A 20,879-nucleotide genomic window follows, 5' to 3' on the forward strand; every position below is an offset into this window, starting at 1 on the left:
TTTAGTGTTCTCACCTGCAAAATGATGATGATTCCAGTACCTCCCCAGTAGGTTGTAGGGATAATTAAAGAAGATGCACACGGAACACTGAGGAGTCTGGCATATAGCAAGTGTTCCAGAATGATTACTATCTAATTGTTGTATTCATTCCTCCTTTCCCTCCCTTTTCTCTTATTCTTCTCTTTTGTTATTCTCCTCTATGAGTTTCTTTTACTCTTTTTAATAAAATATACATTAAAAAAAGAATGAACAACTGATACAACAATATTGTTGATTCTCAAAACTATTTTCTTGATTTAAAAGATCCACATACAAAAAAGGACACATTGTATGATTTAATTTCTATTGAGCTCCAAAATGAGAAAATTAATCTGTGGTCATAAAAATCATGAGTTGATGACTTGGGCATCAAGGACTGACCACAAAGAGGTACAAGAGGTGACAGATCCTCTTGATAGGATTGTGGGTTATAAGAGTGAATGTATTATCAAAACTCACCAAAGTAAATACTTAGAATCTGAACATTGCACTGTACATAGTTACCTCAATTAAAAACTACATATTATGACATGCCCTAATAACAAAGTGAAACTTTCCAGAATTAGCAACACTTTTATAGTTCACGGATATTTTTTCATTTGTATATAAAAACACGTTTGTATGCCCATAGGGAATGTATTCATGGCCTCTGTTTATTTTGATTTACCTTTGTTGGTATACTTTTTGACCTTCAACTTTTCTTTTAAACGTGGTTTCCTTTTTTAACCAAAGTTTTGGTTTCATTTTTATCCATAGCATTTAAAGTAATCAATACTAATTAAGCAAAAACAATTCAACAATCTAAGAGTTTGAGTTCTCATATGTAACACAGAAATAGTAATATAATCTCCCTTGATTTTATTATAAGAAAACTGACCATATAATTCTTCATCAAACTGGGATACTTTTGAGAGTTAAAGTAAGCACTGTTTATAGCCCCAGGACATTATGCTGTGGTCACTCTAATTAGGTTATGATAATAACAAATGAGAAGATGTACGTGAACTTGCCTAACAGACAGCTTTTATGCTAAATGGATATAAAAAAGTCAAATTTTGCTTCTAACATCTGATCTTATATTTTTTTTAGTACCCAACTTCTGTTAGATTCAAAGTATTTAGAACTAGGGGCATTATGGCTGAATGTGCCTCAAAGTCTGTGTACCTAGATGATTTTAGCATGGGATTCTATACCAAACTCATACATAAAGTGGAAAAAGTCAGAAAATCAAAGCTACTTTTAGTAATAAGTGATCATATACAGGTGTAGGTGTATCTCCTTTGAAACAGGTTTATATCTCAATTATAAATTTTAAAATGTTCAAGTAGATGCAGTTATAAATGTAATTTTCTTCTGTAATACCTTTATTAGATATTTTTCAGTTTCAAGTTCAATTTTTTCATTTGTAACATCAATGAATCAGCAAAAAGCATACCACTTCAACCACCATTCATTTAAAAATGGAATTAAAAAAAAACTTATCATCAAATTCTATTAGAATGCCACCTGGACCACGGTCTATAAAGACCTCTTGCCCTGTGCAGCTTTCTGTGAGAATGTAAGGTAGCACCACCTTACCCTTGAGTCAATAGCCAGCCACTGGCCTCCATTATAAGCAGAATGGCTGTTCCAAGAGCAGTACCACAGATGTGGAAGTTTTAACTTGATAGAGCTAAGGAGGGATCCAGACTAAATAGATATCAATAAAAGTTACGCAGAAAGATAACTGGCTGGAAGCACTGCTATTCATGAAATTATGGCTGGGAAGAGACAGCATTCTCTCAAGCTATTGACGTTGTTATAGGCAATTTTCAGAGAAATTGTATTACCAGTGGTTTTAAAAGAAATGGCTGTAAAAGGTAGCTTCCTTTTTCTATTTAGCAACTGGGACATAGCTGAAAGGGAAGAATCAATGGAGCATGAACCAGCTGCACTCCTTGTGATTTCCAAGTCTGCAGGTCGAGTTTCCAGTAATCAGCCATTCATTTTTTTTTCAAGTCAACAATCATTCTGTCTACTGTATAAGTATCTGGCACTGTGCTAGGCACTGGGGATACGTGGATGAAGGAAACAGACAAATTTCCCTCTTCTCATGGCATTGACACTCTATTGGAGGAAAACAGAAAAGAAATAAACAAGTAAATTACATAATCTACGTATGTGTGATAAATGAACTAGAGGAAAATAAAGCAGAGAAGGTGGTGGAGGGTGGTGGACCATTGCAAATTTTAAACTAAGTGATATGCAAAAGCCTCACTGAGAGCAGTGAATAATGACTGTATGGAACTGGGTACTGTGTAAGCATTAATGGCAAATTACCTCTCTATATGCAGTAGGAATAAATTCATTTGATGGCTTGAAATGTAGCCAGTGTAGGAAGTAAAAAGAAACCGACTCTCTAGGCTAGCATTTCTGAAAGTGAATCTGACCTGTACCAGAGTCACCTAAGGGACACGTTAAAATGCAGACTCCTCACTCTCAAACCACAGCTAGTGAATCAGAACCCTGAGGCAAGTATCCTGGGAGTATGGCATTTATCAAGCTTTTTGGATGATTCGGAGGGATTTTAACATTTGATTATTGACTGTCTACTGCAGATCCATCAAGACTCAAGCAAAAAATCCACCCATTTACTTATTTTACACATATTTTCTGAGTGTTCTCAACTGTGTAACTATAGCTTTAAGGAGAGAGATCCATGTTTCAGATGGTTCTGACCAAATTAGGGCAATAGTTATAAAAATAAATTAACAAAACAATGTAAAAGAGGCTTGTGATGGTCTTATGGATTTAGTTTATTTCGGGGAAACAGAGCTGAGGAAATTGCTGATTTTTTTTTCCCTCATCCTTTATGTTTGAAAAAATAATTGATGCATGGAAAAGACTTGAATTAAATATTCTGTACCCATAACAGCTTTTACTTTATCATCCTTATGGATCACCATGGCCATTGATGTGTTCCATGTAAAAATATGTTTTTTTGGTTGAAGGAATTCCATGACATTACCACAAACATTCCCATTTGGTTGCTCATTCATTTGCTAAACAGTTATTGAGGACTGCCATATGAAAGTATTCAAAGTCTAGAGGAAGAGACAGACCAATAGATGAGTGCCATACAATATAATGGAGGTATATGACCTATGCACTTTAGAAGCACAAGGACAAAGTCATTAACTCCCTGGGCTTCTGGAGATTTTTCATAAAGAAGATGACACTTGGATTAGGGCTAAAAGTATGAGTTAGACTTGGCAGGTAAAGGAAAAGAGTTTAACAGCACACATCACAGCAGGTACAGATACACAAATGCAAAAGAATAGAATTTCACCCACACTATATTACAGCTATGCAAAAACCATCTAGCTTCTTTATTTTCTTTTTTTTCTTTTCTTTTTTTTTTTTTAAAGATTTTATTTATTTATTTGAGAGAGAGAGACTGAGAGAGAGCACATGAGAGGGGGGAGGGTCAGAGGGAGAAGCAGACTCCCCGCTGAGCAGGGAGCCCGATGCCGGACTCGATCCAGGGACTCCAGGATCATGACCTGAGCCGAAGGCAGTCGCTTAACCAACTGAGCCACCCAGGCGCCCCTAGCTTCTTTATTTTCTATAAAAAACTGATAACCATCATCACTGGACAATGAAGAAGTTGCCAAAAAATACTGCCAATTAATAGAATCAGTGTTCTCTAATCTAACTGGCTTTTTAAAATTTAAAACAGCTTCTCATGAATAATCAACAGTTCCAAGTTCAACTCTATGTCAGAACCATTTCTCCTCTCCCTAACAAGATGGTGGCTGAGCATAGGGGAAGCTGTCCAGATGAATGGCCCTGGGGAAAAAACACTTGGGTGGCCTTTTTATGCTGGTTTCTGTAGCAGGGCGGATTCTCATCATTGTTGCTATCAACGGCGGTAGGAGAAGCTATCAGTTTACTTCCTCTGTGGTATGTTCTCTTGGCTTTATTGGGATCTAGTGGTCCTCCTTGCTATTTTTTTTTCTCATGGCAGCGTGGATACCCTTTAAATTTTGGCTTTCCCTATTTTCTGTTGTGAACCAAGCAGCCTACCCTAAAGCCCTCAGCTAAAATGGTGCCAGTTAACCCCCACTGTAGTGAGCCCTTTTGCAAAGAAGCGCTAACATTCAATAATCATATCTCTTTGGTAAAATTACTTAAATGCGATGTGCCTCAACTTTCTCATTTGTTAAATGGGGATAATGTTAGTACCTTCCTAAGTGTGTGGTTGCATAGATTAAACAAGTAAATAAATATAATGTGATGAGAAGGGTGCCTGGCATATTTACAAAGTCAATGCATGTTTGCTTATTATTAATAGTTCTTCATTCCCCTTTGAGGCATGTAGGAACTTATGGGTCTTTACTTTGTTGTATGCATGGCACTGGGAGCCAGGAACACTGCTTCAGGTCACCCACTGAACTTCATCTTTCTGCCACAGCTACTGCCCCTATCATGTCAGCATGCAGTCACCCTGCATGGCAGTCTCCGAATTATCTTTCCTTCAACTTAAAAAAAATATTTTGGGTACCTGGGCGGCTCAGCCAGTTAAGCATCTACCCTTGGCTCTCAGGTCATGATCCCAGAGTCTTGGGATCGAGCCCCACATTGGGCTCCCTGTTCAGCGGGGAGCCTGCTTCTCCCTCTCCCTCTACCCACCCCCACTCATGCGTGCCCTCTCTCTCTCTCAGATAAATCAATAAAATCTTTAAAAAAAAAAAATCCCTCTTTCTTCTTGGGATTTTGCCTCAGAAAAGTAAGAACACACTGCAGATCTTACTACCTTTGTCTTTTCTTCCTGTAAGACCCTGGGCCAGAAGGCATAGACTATTCTTCCTTTTTAATCTTCCTTCTCCCTACATCATAACCTAAGACCTCTGTATGGTGTGGAGTAAAATTCTATGTTCAAGATTTCCAGAACTGGCTCTTGATGTTAATGTTACCATGGACTTCCAAAATTCTATTTTGAATATCAGAGGCTCACAATTAATTCCTTCTCTTTATCTTCTTGACATAACAGTCCTAGCCCCATTTATGACAAATAATGCCTCTTGGAAAAATAGTGAGAAAATAACACACAATGAAATGTAAATAAGGAAAAGCACAGGCACATATTTCAAAAATATTATTCTCATTTTCTCCATAAGTATTAAAGGGTTTAGTGTGTCAGAATGCAGGAAATAGTGATTAATTTGGTGCTATATGTGTACAAATGATTGATGTGTCTGTGTGTGTGGTGCAGGAGGCAGTTAGGGGAGAAGGGAGTGGGTAAAAAGGCTAGCAGATGACGTGCAAGAAGCCTATTTCAGCAGAGTTGAAAAGAGCATTATATGCCATGCTAAGTAATTTTTGTTTATCATTTAGTTGAAATAGTAACACTGTGTATTAAGTGAGGTTTACATTTATATGTCCATTTCATATGTTAGAAAACAAAAGCTCGGAGATATTAGGCTACTCTATGTTACCGTCACCGTAATTGTCAGAGCTGGGATAAAAATTCAATATTCCTGATTTATAACCTATCATATTATACGGTTTTGTTTTGTTTTTTAACTTCAAGCAACTTCCTTGGAGAAGTTATAAACTGGCATTTTCACTTTTGAGATAAATGAGATAAATCCAATAGAACAATTACTTAAATCAAAAACATTTCACTGCTTCTAAAATTCCTGTGCCTCCAGCAAAACAGAATCCCTAGGCTGTGTTCAATAAGATCCTCTAATATATTTATTGCTTGCCTATTACTCACTGTCTTACTTGCTTTCACAGTTGGTAAAGACTCAGTAATTCTAACGATGAGGATATCAAATTGCAATGGTGTACAATCTAGATGATGTTATTTTTTTAAGCCATACAATTTTCTGAAAATAAAGATATAATTTCAAAAGTGTCTGCTGGATTAATTGCAAATCTTTTATGGAGATCTCCTTAAGTATATTCTTTTTCACCATGGTGTCACTTAACAAAGACCTAAGAGATACAACAAGTTGTCCAGCTGCATTTTCTGAAACTAATATGAGTCTGCCTGAAATATCACTTAGAATCATCTTCAGATAAGTCTATTTGCTAATAGGGCATAGGATAAAATACAGTTTTGCAATTAAATGATTACTTTTGACTATGTAAGCAACCAGCACAATCAATTCATGACAAAAAGTAAATTCTTTACACAAATAATTTAGCTGCTGTTTTCATTGAGAGTTCAAATATTTATTGTCTATTGTTTTGCCACTGGAGATGTATAGATAAATGACGCAGACAGTCACCACCCTATGAAGCTCACAACTGCAACAAAGGTTAGAAGGAAAAATAGTGTCTATGAGAGTTTCTATTGAGTAAACTTTAACTAATATGAGGTGTCAGCGAATGCTTCCACAGAGAAATGATCCTTAAGCAAAGACATGAAGACTAAGTAGAATGTACCCAGATGACTAGTCAGAGAAAGATAGTCCCAGGAAGAAGGAATAGCATATACAAAGGCTCTGGCTGGAAATAAGGGGACTGTAGGGCATTCAAGGAATGAAAAAAATCTGTATGGCAAAAGCATAGTAAGGAGGTAGGCAGGGTCAGATCATGAAGGGATCTATGGGCAAGTTAAGTATTTTAAAATTTAAGAAAAAATGAAAGGCACTGAAAAATATAAGTGGAATAGAATCATGGTTGGTTTTTATTTTTAGAAGATTACTTCAGATCAGAGCCATGGTGCATGCAACTCAGGGAGGCACCATTCACATTCACCATTCAGCATTCATAGGAAGTCCTGCACCAGATACTATGCTCTGCTCCAGAGGATGGACCAGAGGTGATGACAGTGAAAACAAGACTGTCATGCGAAGAGAATGCATTGGTTGAGGCAAAAGATGACTGTGGCTCAGATTTAGGTAGAAAAAAAGTAATAAAGGGAAGTGGAAGCATTTGGGAGATATTAAAGAGGTGGAATTCATAATACATAATGTGTGATTATATATGGAAGCTGATATAGAGAAAACATCAAGAATGATTCATTGATTCCTGTCTGGTTGGTTGTGGGTGCCATTTTGAGATATAAGGAGCATAGGAGGTAGGACAAATCAAAACTTCAGCTTGGGGCATGGTACTTTTAAAGGACCCATGTGGATCATATGGTGGAGATTCAGAATAAAATGTTTGGTATTTTGTTCTGGAGCTCAGAAGATATATTTGAGCTAGAGAAATAAAATTGGGAATAATCACTATACAGATGGAATTAAAGTCACCAAGTGGTAAAAATCAATAAGTAAGATGAGGTAGTGAGAGAAGAAAAGAAGGACTGGGGTGAAGCCATCAGGACTCGTAGAGATAAAAGTCTAATAAAAAAAATGTAGACAGAGAGGTAGAAACAAAGCCATGGCAATGGCATGGAGTCAAGGGAATCGAGTCTTTTAAAGTAGAGTAAGTGTTTAGCTATGTCTAAGGTTGCTGAGAGGTCAGGAGTGTCCATCACATCCTGTGACATTCAGGAAATTTCCACAGGTCTGTCTGGGGCAGCAGTCATATGGACTGACTTGAGGAGTGAATGGGGGATGAAGATGTAGGAATGCCAAAAAATTTGACTATGAAGTGAGCAAGAGAGAAACAAACTAGAGAAGAATATGAGGTCCAAAGATTTAAAAGAGGATGAAAAATATCTAGTACAGAGGGAAGTTCTGAATATATATAAGCAGCATAAGAACATGAGGAGAGTGAAAAACAGGGAAGGAAGGAGATTCTGAGCATACCAGGAAATTTGGCTTAGGAAAAAGGAAAAATAATTCCTCCACTGGGTTGGACGGAAAGGCATAAGGGAGGTACAAGTAGGCTGGTAGATTTGGCTGTGAGAAGTTATATTGGGGTGGATCTGGGATCACGACCAATAGCTTCTGCTTTCTCTGCAAAGTACAGGCTGAGTTAAAGCACACACACACAACATGACAGGCAAGATGGCGGAGGAGTAGGAGACCTGGTCTCAGGTCGCCCAGTCTCAGGAATTCAGCTGGATAGGGATCAAACCATTCTGAACACCTACAAACTAACGGGAGATTGAAGAAAAGAATAGCAACAACTCTCTGAAGAGAAAAGCAACCACTTTCTGGAAGGTAGGATGTGCGGAGAAGTGAATCCGAGGCGATATTCAGGAGGATAGACGGCGGGCGAGGGGGCCTCTGTCGGCCACTTCTGGCAAGTGATAGAGCCATGGAGCACAAAATCAGAACTTTTAGAAGTCAGCTCCGCTGAGGGACACCGCTCCAGTGGCTAAGCGGGGGGTGGAACCCTCATGAAACAGTGTGGTCTCAGGACCCTCGAGGTCACAGAAAGACCAGGGTGCCTGAGTGCGGCAGAGCTCCCAGGGATCGGAGCGGAGAAGCCGGCTGCAGAGACGGAGCCCAGGCGCGGGCTCTCAGCTCAGGGTTGCCATAAACTGTGATCCGCGGCACAGTTGGGCCACTACTCCTCCAGCAGGGACCCGACAAGCGGCAGATCCAGGGAGACTCCCATCCTCCCCCAGGAGGAGCGGTGTGGGAGCGCACCGCAGGGATCTGCTGGGTTTGGAGACTCCACACCAGGTCGGGTGCGAGAGACAGAAACGCTGGGTCACAGGCCGGGTGAGCACGGAGTGCGGCCAGAGACCAGGTAGACGGGAGCGATTGACTGCTTTTCTCTGGGGGCTCACTGAGGTGCAGGCCCCGAGTTCTTGGCTCCTCCAGGGTGGAGATTGGGAGGCCGCCATTTTCACTCTCCTCCTCCAAAGCTGTAACTAAAGGTTGCAGGAAACAAAAGCTCCCGAGAGCAAACCGAGCAGATTACTTAGCCTGGACTGGCAAGGGCGGAGCAATTCCTCCTCCGGCAAAGACATTTGGGAACCACGGCAACAGGCCCCTCCCCCAGAAGATCAGCAAGAACAGCCAGCCAAGACCAAGTTTACCGATCAATGAGAATGGCAGAACTCTAGCACTAGGGGAATAATGCACATAGAATCCATGGCTTTTATACCATGATTCTTTAATCTTTCAAAGTTAAATTTTTTTTAACTGTTTTTTTTTTTAATTTTTCTTTTTCCCTTTTTCAACCAACATCTTATCAATCCCTTTTTAAAAAAACATTTTTATTTTTCATTTTTAGAGTCATATTCTATCCCTTCATAGTAGTTACCCTTATTTTTGGCATGTATATATAAGTTGTTCTCTCTTTAAAATTTGGAGATACAGTTTCTTCTAACAGATCAAAATATACCCTAAATCTCTAGTGTATGACTTTGTTCTACCCTCCTGCCTGATCACATTCTCCCCCTTTTTTTTCTTTTCTTTTTTTAAATCCTCTTCTTTTTTTTTTCAAACAACTTCTTAACAATTCCTTTTACAAAATTTTTTATAATTTTCATTTTTACATTCATATTCCATCCCTTCATCATATCAACCCTTATTTTTGTACATATATAAGTATTTCTTTCTTTAAAATTTTGGGAGGCACTTTCTTCTAACAGACCAAAATACACCCAAAATCTAGTGTGTGGCACTGGTCTATGCGCCAGCCTGATCATCTTTGATCATAGTCTAGTTTTTTTTGTTTTGTTCTGTTCTTGTTTGTTTTTATCTTTTTCTTCTTTTTCTTTTTTCTTTCTTTCCTTTTCTTTCCCCCCGGCTTCAGGTCTTTTCTGCTTTGTTTAGAGCATATTTTCTGGGGACGTTGTTACCCTGTTAGCATTTTGTTCTCTCATTCATCTATTCTCCTCTGGACAAAATAACAAGACAGAAAAAATCACCTCAACAAAAAGAACAAGAGGTAGTACCGACTGCCAGGGACCTACTCAATACGGACATTAGTACGATGTCAGATCTAGAGTTCAGAATCATCTCTTTAAAGATACTAGCTGGGCTTGAAAAAAGCATGGAAATTATTAGAGAAACACTTTCTGGAGAAGTAAAAGAACTAAAATCTAACCAAGTCGAAATCAAAAAGGCTATTAATGAGGTGCAATCAAAAATGGGGGTGCTAACTGCTAGGATAAATGAGGCACAGGAGAGAATCAGTGATATAGAAGACCAAATGATGGAACATAAAGAAGCTGAGAAAAAGAGAGATAAACAACTACTGGATCACGAGGGCAGAATTCGAGAGATAATCAACCATAAGACGAAACAACATTAGAATAATTGTGATCCCAGAAGAAGAAAGAGAGAGAGGGGCAGAAGGTATCTTGGAGCAAATTATAGCAGAGAACTTCCCTAATTTGGGGAAGGAAACAGGCATCAAACTCCAGGAGGCACAGAGAACCCTTCTCAAAATCAATAAAAATAGGTCAACACCCTGACATCTAATAGTAAAACTTACAAGTCTCAGAGACAAACAGAAAATCCTGAAACCAGCTCGGGAGAAGACATCTGTAACCTACAATGGCAGAAACATTAGACTGGCAACAGACCTATCCACAGAGACCTGACAGGCCAGAAAGGACTGGTATGGTATATTTAGAGCACTAAACGAGAAAAATATGCAGCCAAGAATACTATATCCAGCTAGGCGGTCATTGAAAATAGAAGGAGAGATAAAAAGCTTCCAGGACAGGGGCGCCTGGGTGGCTCAGTTGGTTGAGTGACTGCCTTCGGCTCAGGTCATGGTCCTGGAGTCCCGGGATCGAGTCCCGCATCGGGCTCCCTGCTCAGCGGGGAGTCTGCTTCTCCCTCTGACCCTCCTCCCTCTCATGCTCTCTGTCTCTCATTGTCTCTCTCGCAAATAAATAAAATCTTAAATAAATAAATAAATAAATAAATAAATTTTAAAAAGCTTCCAGGACAAAGAAAAACTAAAGGAATTTGCAAACACGAAACCAGCCCTACAAGAAATCTTGAAAGGGGTCCTCTAAGCAAAGAGAGAGCCTAAAAGCAACATAGACCAGAAAGGAACACAGACAATATACAGTAACAGTCACCTTACAGGCAATACAATGGCACTAAATTCCTATCTTTCAATAGTTACCATGAATGTAAATGGGCTAAATGCCCCAATCAAAAGACACAGGCTATCAGATTGGATTAAACCACAACACCCATTGATATGCTGTCTGTGAGAGACTCATTTTAGAACCAAAGACACCCCCAGATTGAAAGTGAGGGGGTGGAAAACCATTTACCATGCTAATGGACACCAAAAGAAAGCTGGGGTGGCAATCCTTATATCAGACAAATTAGATTTTAAACCAAAGACTGTAATAAGAGATAAGGAAGGACACTATATCCTACTTAAAGGGTCTATCCAACAAGAAGATCTAACAATTGTAAATATCTATGCCCCTAACATGAGAGCAGCCAATTATATAAGGCAATTAATAACAAAAGCAAAGAAACACATTGACAACAATACAATAATAGTGGGGGACTTTAACAACCCCCTCACTGAAATGGACAGATCATCTAAGCAAAACATCAACAAGGAAATAAAGACTTTAAATGACACACTGGACCAAATGGACTTCACAGACATATTCAGAACATTCCATCCCAAAGCAACGGAATACACATTCTTCTCTAGTGCCCATGGAACATTCTCCAGAACAGATCACATCCTAAGTCACAAATCAGGTCTCAACCGGTACCAAAAGATTGGGATCATTCCCTGCCTATTTTCAGACCACAATGCTTTGAAACTAGAACTCAATCACAAGAGGAAAGTCAGAAAGAACTCAAATACATGGAGGCTAAAGAGCATCCTACTAAAGAATGAATGGGTCAACCAGGAAATTAAAGAAGAATTGAAAAAATTCATGGAAACCAATGAAAATGGAAACACAACTGTTCAAAATCTTTGGGATGCAGCAAAGGCAGTTGTAAGAGGAAAGTACATAGCAATACAAGCCTTCCTCAAGAAACAAGAAAGGTCTCAAGTACACAACCAAACCCTACACCTAAAGGAGCTGAAGAAAGAACAGCAAATAAAGCCTAAACCCAGCAGGAGAAGAGAAATAATAAAGATCAGAGCAGAAATCAATGAAATAGAAACTAAAAGAACAGTAGAACAGATCAACGAAACTAGGAGGTGGTTCTTTGAAAGAATTAACAAGATTGATAAACCCCTGGCCAGACTTATCAAAAAGAAAAGACAAATGACCCAAATCAACAAAATCATGAATGAAAGAGAGATCACAACCAACACCAAAGAAATACAAACAATTATAAGAACATATTATGAGCAACTCTACGCCAGCAAATTAGATAACCTGGAAGAAATGGATGCATTCCTAGAGATGTATCAACTACCAAAACTGAACCAGGAAGAAATAGAAAACCTGAACAGACCTATAACTACTAAGGAAATTGAAGCAGTCATCAAAAATCTCCCAACAAACAAAAGCCAGGGCCAGATGGCTTCCCAGGGGAATTCTACCAAACATTTCAAGAAGAATTAATGCCTATTCTGAAACTATTCCAAAAAATAGAAATGGAAGGAAAACTTCCAAACTCGTTTTATGAGGCCACCATTACCTTGATCCCAAAACCAGACAAAGACCCCATCAAAAAGGAGAATTATAGACCAATATCCTTGATGAACATGGATGCAAAAATTCTCACCAAAATACTAGCCAATAGGATCCAACATACATTAAAAGGATTATTCACCACGACCAAGTGGGATTTATCCCTGGGTTGCAAGGTTGGTTCAACATCCACAAATCAATCAACGTGATACAATACATTAACAAAAGAAAGAACAAGAATCATATGATCCTCTCAATAGATGCAGAAAAAGCATTTGACAAAGTACAGCATCCTTTCTTGATCAAAACTCTTCAGAGTATAGGGATAGAGGGTACATACCTCAATATCATAAAAGCCATCTATGAAAAACCTACAGCGAATATCATTCTCAATGGGGAAAAACTGAGAGCTTTCCCCCTAAGGTCAGGAACGCGGCAGGGATGTCCACTATCACCACTGCTCTTCAACATAGTATTAGAAGTCCTAGCTACAGCAATCAGACAACAAAAAGAAATAAGAGGCATCCGAATCGGCAAAGAAGAAGTCAAACTCGCACTCTCTGCAGATGATATGATACTTTATGTGGAAAACCCAAAAGACTCCACCCCAAAGCTGCTAGAACTCATACAGGAATTCAGTAAAGTGGCAGGATATAAAAATCAAGGCACAGAAATCAGTGGCATTCCTATACACCAACAACAAGACAGAAGAAAGAGAAAGTAAGGAGTCGATCCCATTTACAATTGCACCCAAAACCATAAGATACCTAGGAATAAATCTAACCAAAGAGGCAAAGGATCTGTACTCAGAAAACTATAAAGTACTCATGAAAGAAATTGAGGAAGACACAAAGAAATGGAAAACCGTTCCATGCTCATGGATTGGAAGAACAAATATTGTGAAGATGTCAATGCTACCTAGAGCAAACTACACATTCAATGCAATCCCCATCAAAATACCATCCACTTTTTTCAAAGAAATGGAACAAGTAATCCTAAAATTTATATGGAACCAGAAAAGACCCTGAATAGCCAGAGGAATGTTAAAAAAGAAAAGCAAAGCCGGCGGCATCACAATTCCGGACTTCCAGCACTATTACAAAGCTGTCATCATCAAGACAGTATGGTACTGGCACAAAAACAGACACGTAGATCAGTGGAACAGAATAGAGAGCCCAGAAATGGACCCTCAACTCTATGGTCAACTAATCTTTGACAAAACAGGAAAGAATGTCCAATGGAAAAAAGACAGTCTCTTCAACAAATGGTGTTGGGAAAATTGGACAGCCACATGCAGAAGAATGAAACTGGACCATTTCCTTACACCACACACAAAAATAGACTCCAAATGGTTGAAAGACCTCAGTGTGAGACAGGAGTCCATCAAAATGCTAAAGGAGAACACAGGCAGCAACCTCTTCAACCTCAGCCACAGCAACTTCTGCCTAGACACATCGCCAAAGGCAAGGGAAGCAAGGGCAAAAATGAACTATTGGGACTTCATCAAGATAAAAAGCTTTTGCACAGCAAAGGAAACAGTCAACAAAACCAAAAGACAACCAACAGAATGGGAGAAGATATTTGTAAATGACGTATCAGATAAAGGGCTAGTATCCAAAATCTATAAAGAACTTATCAAACTCAACACCCAAAGAACAAAGAATCCAATCAAGAAATGGGCAGAAGACACAAACAGACATTTCTCCAAAGAAGACATCCAAATGGCCAACAGACACATGAAAAAGTACTCAACATCACTCAGCATCAGGGAAATCCAAATCAAAACCTCAATGAGATACCACCTCACACCAGTCAGAATGGCTAAAATTAACAACTCAGGAAAGGACAGATATTGGCGGGGATGCAGAGAAAGGGGAACCCTCCTACACTGTTGGTGGGAATGCAAGCTGGTGCAGCCACTCTGGAAAACAGTATGGAGGTTCCTCAAAAAGTTGAAAATAGAGCTACCCTATGACCCAACAATTGCACTACTGGGTATTTACCCCAAAGATACAAATGTAGGGATCCAAAGGGGAATGTGCATCCGAATCGGCACAATTGTTTATAGCAGCAATGTCTACAGTAGCCAAACTGTCAAAGAGCCAAGATGTCCATCGACAGATGAATGGATAAAGAAGATGTATATATACAATGGAATATTATGCAGCCATCAAAAGGAATGAGATCTTGCCATTTGAAACGATGTGGATGGAACTGGAGGGTATTATGCTGAGTGAAATAAGTCAATCAGAGAAAGACATGTATCATATGACCTCACTGATATGAGGAATTCTTAATCTCAGGAAACAAACTGAGGGTTGTTGGAGTGGGGGGTGGGGTGGGAGGGATGGGGTGGCTGGGTGATAGACTTTGGGGAGGGTATGTGCTATGGTGAGTGCTGTGAATTGTGCAAGACTGTTGAATCTCAGATCTGTACCTCTGAAACAAATAATGCAATATATGTTAAGAAAAAAAAAAGAAGAAGAAGATAGTAGGAGGGGAAGAATGAAGGGGGGATATCGGAGGGGGAGACGAACCATGAGAGACGATGGACTCTGAAAAACAAACTGAGGGTTCTAGAGGGGAGGGGGGTGGGAGGATGGGTTAGCCTGGTGATGGGTATTAAAGAGGACACGTTCTGCATGGAGCACTGGGTGTTATGCACAAACAATGAATCATGGAACACTACATCAAAAACTAATGAAGTATGGTGATTAACATAACAGTAAAAAAGTAAAAAAAAAAAGCCAAAAAAAAAAAGCACACACACACAAAAATGGTGTCCGGGCTTAAAATAGAGCAAAAAGTTGTTTGACTGTCTTGTGCAGAGAGTGGGAGATAATGAGAGAAACACTGCATTGCCAGGTAATGTTAAGGGCCCAGTTTAAATCAGGGATCAAAAATCAAAATAGGGTGCCTGACTGGCTCAGTCGTTAAGCGTCTGCCTTTGGCTCAGGTCATGATCCCAGGGTCCTGGGATTGAGCCCCGCATCGGGCTCCCTGCTCCGCGGGAAGCCTGCTTCTCCCTCTCCCACTCCCCCTGCTTGTGTTCCCTCTCTTGCTGTGTCTCTCTCTGTCAAACAAATAAATAAAATCTTAAAAAAAAATAAATAAAAATAGCTAGTACCTTAAAGAAAACAGAAGTGCAGAACCCCAAAATGCTGAAGAGCCAAAAAACTGTTTTGCTGAGCATAAGGTACATAGGGCCTGGTGCATACTGTGGTTGGAGATGTTCATGTGTATTTATGTGCATGTGTATATGTGTGCACATGTATCTGCATATGTGTGTATCTCTCTCTCTCTCTCTCTCTCTCTCACACACACACACACACACACACACACGAAGTATAACCCTAATTCAATTTTGACCCCATATAACCTTAAATTTCCAAGTTGGAAGTGATATTACCTAGCCAATTATAAATCTTACCATATTTAGAACAATCTGTGATTGCATCCTGTCAGTGTCTAGGAATTGGGATCCAGGATAGAGTTCTGGGTTTCTCACAACACTATAATTAGTTTTGGGAATGTACTCAAATGATCATTTGAAGGTAGAATTATTATTTTAAGCCCATGAAACTCAAGTTTCCCATTTGCAATTGTGGAGAAAATTAATTCTGCCAGAAATTACTCTCTAATTAATTACTCTAAGAAATTAATACTCTAAGAAATTGCCATTTGGTAATGTGGTGAGTTAAGCCATGTGTCACTTCACAGATCAGAAAAGATAAACCTACTCTGTGAAGTCAATTGCCTATCATCCAAAAAATGATGGTGAAGACAATAATAATATCTTTCCTAAACCCAAATTCATGGGAATTATCCATTCCTTCCTCTGAATTTATCCAGCACATTATTTTAAACTGTTCAGGATATCATTTTAATCTTCTCTACACTGTAATTGGTTATTTGTATGTTTTAGTCCTCCGCTACATTTTTCCTGGACTTGAGTGACCGTGCGTTGAATGACTATTTACACCTGATTTCTAAAATAGTGCCCTATTCAGTAATAAACCTAACTTAATAATTCATTGAAGAATTAGTATTGATTGCTTCTGTATGCCAGGTATTGTGCCACACACTGACTACACAATACGGAAACAAAACAGATAGGTTTCCTGTTTGCGTATAATTCACAGTCCAGTGGGAAAAACAGGCATTAAGCAAAGAGATGAAGAACTGAATACATAATTCAAAATTCAGATGAGCTGCTGAGCAAAAGAACAGCATGGTATGAGAGAAAGAAAGTGAATTAATTCTATATTAAGTGAAGATTTTGAGAAAGTCACAAATAAACCAGAGTTTCTCAATTCCAGCGTTATTGACATTTTCACTGGACAAGTCTTTGTTGTAGAGAGTTGTCCTCTACACTGTAGAATGTTTAGCAGTTTCCTGACCTCTACCTATTAGATTCCAAAAGCACCATCCCAGTAGTAACAACCAAAAATGTCTCAAGGTACTGCCAAATCACTGCTGGAGAGAGCCACTAATTTAAATTGGGACCAAATATATAAGTAAGAAGTAGGAAGGAGAAAAAAGGTTAGAGAAGCATTATTCCAGGAAGAAGAGACATCATGGGAAGTCCATGGGGGCAGAAAAGAGCTCAGAACATTTAAAGAACTAAAGGAGGCCAGCATGTCAGGAATATACTGAATGAGGGAAAAACCAGTGCAAAGTAGGGCAAAAAAAAAAAAAAAAAAGGCAGAGAACAGCTTAAAAGAATGGTTTTGTGTGTATTGTCAAGGAATGTAGAATGTATCCTAGGAGAAATGGGAAGCTACAGGAAAGTTCTCAGTGGGAAAGTGGTAAGATCAAAAGATGCAATTCATATTTTTAAAATTTTTATTTATTTAATTTTTAAATCTTATTTATTCTAAGTAATCTCTACACTCAATGTCAGGCTCAAACTCACGACCCCGAGATCAAGAGTTGCATGTTCTTCCAACTAAGCCAGCCAGGTGCCCCGAAATTCATATTTTAAACTATCTTTCTGGTTGCTCTGTTAAGAATAAATAAGAAACTGGGAATGGAAATGAGGAGGCCAGCCAGGGGCTATCACCATTTTCTGGGATGGTGGCTTGGGCTAGAGTGGAGGATGTAGAGGTGGTAAGAAGTAGACACAGCAAAGCTATATTTTGGAAGAAGAAATGTAGAACTCAGTGTATACATGATAGTTGAATGAAAGGAGGAATGAAAGGGAAGAAACTTATTTGAGACCTCTACTGATTTGTAAATGCATATATTAGGTTTGTGTTACTTGCCCCAAAAATGATAAAATTTTTGGTTGGTGTTGGTCCTATGCCTTAATGATACTATAATTAAAAATCCAAACTTCTTCCATATGATAGTCCTACAAATACATAGCCTTATATGCTTTAGACCACTACATTTTCCACTCCACTTGACCTTCTCTATCCTGGGCTAAAATTCAAAGAACTTTCAATAGCTCAGTTCATGGCATAGCTTGCATTCTTTTAACCTACATCTGTGTGTCTATTCAATTATAGTCTCTAAAACAGAATGGTTTACCTTAGGTATTGCTCTCAAAAAGTATAAAGGGGATTAAAAATATTTCCAATAGACATACTGCACAATTCATGCAACTTGAAGTTTTATTAATGAAAAAGTCATGTTATGTAAACATGCTGCTAAGCTATATTTTTCTTATCCTATAAATTTGCAATTGGAGTCAAGCCTCTAAATGTAATATTTCATGCTTACTATCTTTATGGTACGTTGTATCTGTCAGAGTTTAGTCACCAGAACAGAAACTACTCTCTTCATTCCATGTATAAATCATTATAAAAAAGGGAATTGTAGATTTACATTAAATTGGAAGGATGAGAGAGTAAAGGTCAGCAAAGTCGCCACTAACAACCTAGCCAGCAACCTGCCCTCTGGAAGGGCAGAGAAAAGGACATATCATTATGTCCACCTAATTATTTAGAACCTCCTTTGAGCTAGATGACTGGTATAAATGTGCATGAAATATAAATATCTTCATACTCTGTTCATCCTGAGTCCACTCATTTATTAGATATAATTATCTATCCATCTATCATCTATTGATCAATTGATCTATATTTTCAAAGCTTGCCCCTTCCAAGTCATATCTCAAAAAGTCAATATAAGATCATAGCTGTGGCAATTTCCCATTCCTACACTCCCTTAGGCCACCCATGGAGTGTTATACTGTTGCAAATCTTAACTTCCAGGTGGTGCTACTCTACCAAATAGATTCTGTAAATCAGGCTTGATTTCTTTTCTTCTATATGTTATAGACCCCACACTACATTTTTATTCATTCTTCTTTAAACAATCGATAGTCTTTTATATAAATTTAAATAATAAGAAAAATATTATGTATAGTCACACAGTTACCATTTACTATGTTCTTTGGTTCTTTTTGTAGATCCGTATGTTCATCTGGTACTGTTTTCCACCTTGACTAAAAATAATTCCTTTGTCATAGTGTGATCTGCTGCTGAGGAATTATTTTGCTTTGGGCATCTGGAAATCTCTTATTTTCCTTTTGTTTTTAAAAGATGTGTTTGATGGATATAGAATTTTTGGCTGACTTTCTTCTCTTTCATTAGTTTAGAGATGCTGCTCCACTGTATTCTAGCTTGTATTGTTTCTGATGAGAAATCATGATATGCCGTGATTCCTTAAGCCTTTTCAATCTGTTGATATATAATTTTCATCACATTTGAAAAAATTTGACCATTATTTCTTCAAAATGTTTTTCTATCCTGCTTCCACTTGACACTTCTTCAGATACTCTAATTAAATATATATCAGGCTGCTTAAAGTTATCCTGCAGCTTACTTCTGTTAATGTATTTTGAGTCTTTTGAGGTTTTTTTCCCCCTCTATATGTTTTATTTCAAATAGTTTCTGTTGTTACGTCTTTAAAGTTCAGTAATCTTTCCTTTATAATATATATTCATCCTTTAAACTCATCTAGAATATGTATTATCTCTGACTTTGTACTTTTCAACTCTAGAAGTTTAATTTTGGTCTTTGTATGTAAACCATGTCTGTATTTAACATGTCCAATCTTTTCTTTAGCATATGGAACACAGTTATAATAACTGCTTTAATATCTTTGTCTGCTATATCTGACATTTGTGTCAGTTCTAGGTTAGTTTCAATTGACTGAGGTTTCTCTTCATTATAGAATGAATTTTCCTGCCTTTGGGCATGCCTGGTAGTTTTTGATTGGGTGTCGAACACTACGCATTTTACCTTATTAGATGCTGAATATATTACTATTTCTATTCTTGAGCTTTGTTCTGGGATGTAGTTATCTGGAAACAGTTTGGTTACTTTAGATTTTGCTTTTAAGATGAAATCAAGACTAGTCTAGGGCTAATTATTCTCCATTACTAAGGCAAGATCTTTCTGAGTGCTTACTCAATGAACTATGACTTAATGAGTTTCCTCAGTCTAGTTGAAGAAAGGCACCATTCCTGTCTGCACTGGTCTCTGGGTACTATTCCTTCCAATCATTTTTGGTAGTTCTTTCCTAGCCTTGGGAAGAGTCCTTATATATATTTACCTACCAGTAATCTTCTAAATAATACCCAGATATCTCTGTCTATTCAACTTTCTTCTCACTAGTACTTTTCCAATGAACTGTAGTTCCCTTGATCTCTGAAAATTCTGAGATTCTCTTCCTTAACCAGTGAGACTGCTGAGCCCTACCCAGATTTCCTCTTCTTGAACCAAGAAGCTTGGTAAATTTCTCAAGGTGGTAGAATGGGGTAATCATAGGACTCACCCGATTCACTTCTCATGTCTTAGGTGTTATCATCCTTTGTAGTCTTATCTCTTAAACTTCTAGAAAATTATTGTTTATTTCATTATGTACAGTTTTTTACTTGTTTTAGGTGGGAAGGTAAATCTGTTTCCCTGATGCTTTTCCTCTAAGATCAGGAATAAGACAAGGATGTCCACTCTTGCCACTTCTATTCAACACGGTACTGGAATTCCTAGCCACAGCAATCACACACAGAAAAAAAGAATAAGAGGCATCCATACTGGTAAAGGAGAAGTTTAACTGTCACTATTTGCAGATGACATGATATATATAGAAAACCCAAAAGATTCCACCAAAAAACTACCACAGGTAATAAATGAATTCAGTAAAGTTGCAGGATACAAAATTAATACCCAGAAGTTGGTAGCATTTCTATACAATAATAACTAAGTAGCAGAAAGAGAAATTAAGAAAACAATTCCATTTATAATTGCACCAACACCAAAAAAATACCTAGGAATAAATTTAACCAAGGAGGTGAAAGACCTATACTCTGAAAACTATAAAACATTGATGAAGGAAATTAAAGACAACACAA

The sequence above is a fragment of the Mirounga angustirostris genome, unplaced genomic scaffold (genome assembly GCF_029215605.1).
Source record: "Mirounga angustirostris isolate CCGP_5_RB_7025 unplaced genomic scaffold, mMirAng1.0.hap1 SCAF_12, whole genome shotgun sequence".
Taxonomy (NCBI): Eukaryota; Metazoa; Chordata; class Mammalia; order Carnivora; family Phocidae; genus Mirounga; species Mirounga angustirostris.